Source organism: Echinops telfairi, unplaced genomic scaffold (genome assembly GCF_000313985.2).
Source record: "Echinops telfairi isolate 266 unplaced genomic scaffold, ASM31398v2 ScPeMD7_4;HRSCAF=17, whole genome shotgun sequence".
NCBI classification, from domain to species: domain Eukaryota; kingdom Metazoa; phylum Chordata; class Mammalia; order Afrosoricida; family Tenrecidae; genus Echinops; species Echinops telfairi.
In genome coordinates this window covers 18,319,853-18,321,774 of record NW_022103900.1, presented here as the reverse complement: position 1 = coordinate 18,321,774, position 1,922 = coordinate 18,319,853, and positions in this window count along the sequence as shown.

Genomic DNA, 1,922 nt, shown 5'->3' with positions numbered 1-1,922 from the left:
TTATCAATTTAAAAAATTATTCCAGGTTTGGTGAAAGGACACAACCCTGACCTACATCTTTCCTGATGTTATACCATGAAGTGCCCCTCATTCAGGCAACCGTCACTTGGTTTATGTCCTCTTGGGTCTATGAGCACAATTAAATTTACTGACATTCCCATTCTTCACGATGTTTTCTATAATTCATCATGATCCAGCAGTCAAATATCTTTACATAGTCATTAAGACACAGGTAAAAGTCTTGCTGGTATTCTCTGCTTTCAGCAACTAGCCCTATGATATCAGCAACAACATACCTTGTTATCACCTTCTCAATCCAACTTGCTTTCTGTCGAGGTATTGCTGCAACTATTTTAAAGTTACTTTCAGGGCAATTTTACTCGCATGTGATATTTATGACATTGTTTAATAATTGTTACCCTTTTCTTTGAAATGGGCCCAAATATAGCCCTCCTCCAGTCTGTTGGCCAAGTAGTTGTCTTCCAACATTCACTATATAGACAACTGAGCCTTTCCAACTTTGTATTCATTTGTTGGTATTCTATAAACTCTTAGAGCTTCATTTTTGCCAATGCCTTCAGTGCATCTTGAAATTCTTTCAAAAACATCAGTTCTTGATTATATGCTACCTGAAAGAATTACATTATTTTTAGTACCATGACTCTGTGTATTCCATTTCACCTTATTTTGATATTCTTGTGTGCTCAATATTTTGCTCATTTATTCCTTTAATATTGCTACTCAAGGCTTGAATTTTCCCCACAGTTTTCTGAGGTTTAGGAATGTGCACTGTGTTCTTTCCCTTTGATTCTCTAACTCCAGCTCTTTGCACATTTCACCATAAAACTTTGCTTTGACTACTCAAGTTTCTTTTGAAATCTTCTGCATCTCTTTACTTAAACATTTCTTTCATTTGCTCAGTGCCTCTATATTTAAGAGCATGTTTCAGGGCCTCTTCTGACATCTGTTTTTGTGTTTTTGCTCTTTTAAATGATATCTTGCTTTCTTCATGTGTTTTGTCCTCTGTTGTTATCCCATAGCTCATCTGGTCTTTGGTCATTCATGTGGAATAAGTAAAACCTATTTTGAAAAGGTCTCAAAATTCAGGTAAGATCTACTTGATGTCATATTTTGGCTCTGGTGTATTTGTTTTCAGTTTCTTCACCTTCTGTTTAAACTTGTGTATGAACAACAGATGATCTGTTTCACAATCAGCACCCCTTGTCATATTTTGAATTATAATATCAAGCTTCTCCATTATCTCTTTTCACATATTTAGTCAATTTGATCCTTGTGTATCTGGTCATGACTACATAAATGAACACAATTTATGTAAACAAGTATTTTCAATGAATAGATATTGGTCTTGAAAAATTCTATAATGCAGGTTCCAGCATCCGTTAGTAATCAGAAAACTCCATAAATAATTAGAATGCAGAATGTATGAAATATGATCTAAGAAAACTGGAAGTTATTAAATATTAATTGGAACATTTGAAGACAGATGTCCTAGGTGTTAATGCCATTTTGAAATGGGCAATTATGTACACATTAAACTGCTAATCGTGAGGTTCAAATCCACCAACTGCTCTGTAGGAGAATGACAAATTAAAGAGGAATAGTGTTGTACGCATTGACAAAAAGAACGTTTCAATCTCTATCTAGAGGTACAACGTTTTAAGGGATAGGATAACATACCAATAAGAAAGATCAGTAAACCTGTTATTAAAATTTACACACCAATTACTAGTTCCAAAGGTGAAGAAAGTAAAGATTTTTCAGCATACAATCACGAGGCACTCATAATGACCATTGATTGGAATGAGAAAGTTGGAAACGGGGAAGAAGGATCAGTAATTATGGAATATGGCCTTGGTGATAGGGCCAACATCAGAGAAAGTATGATAAAACTTCACAAGACC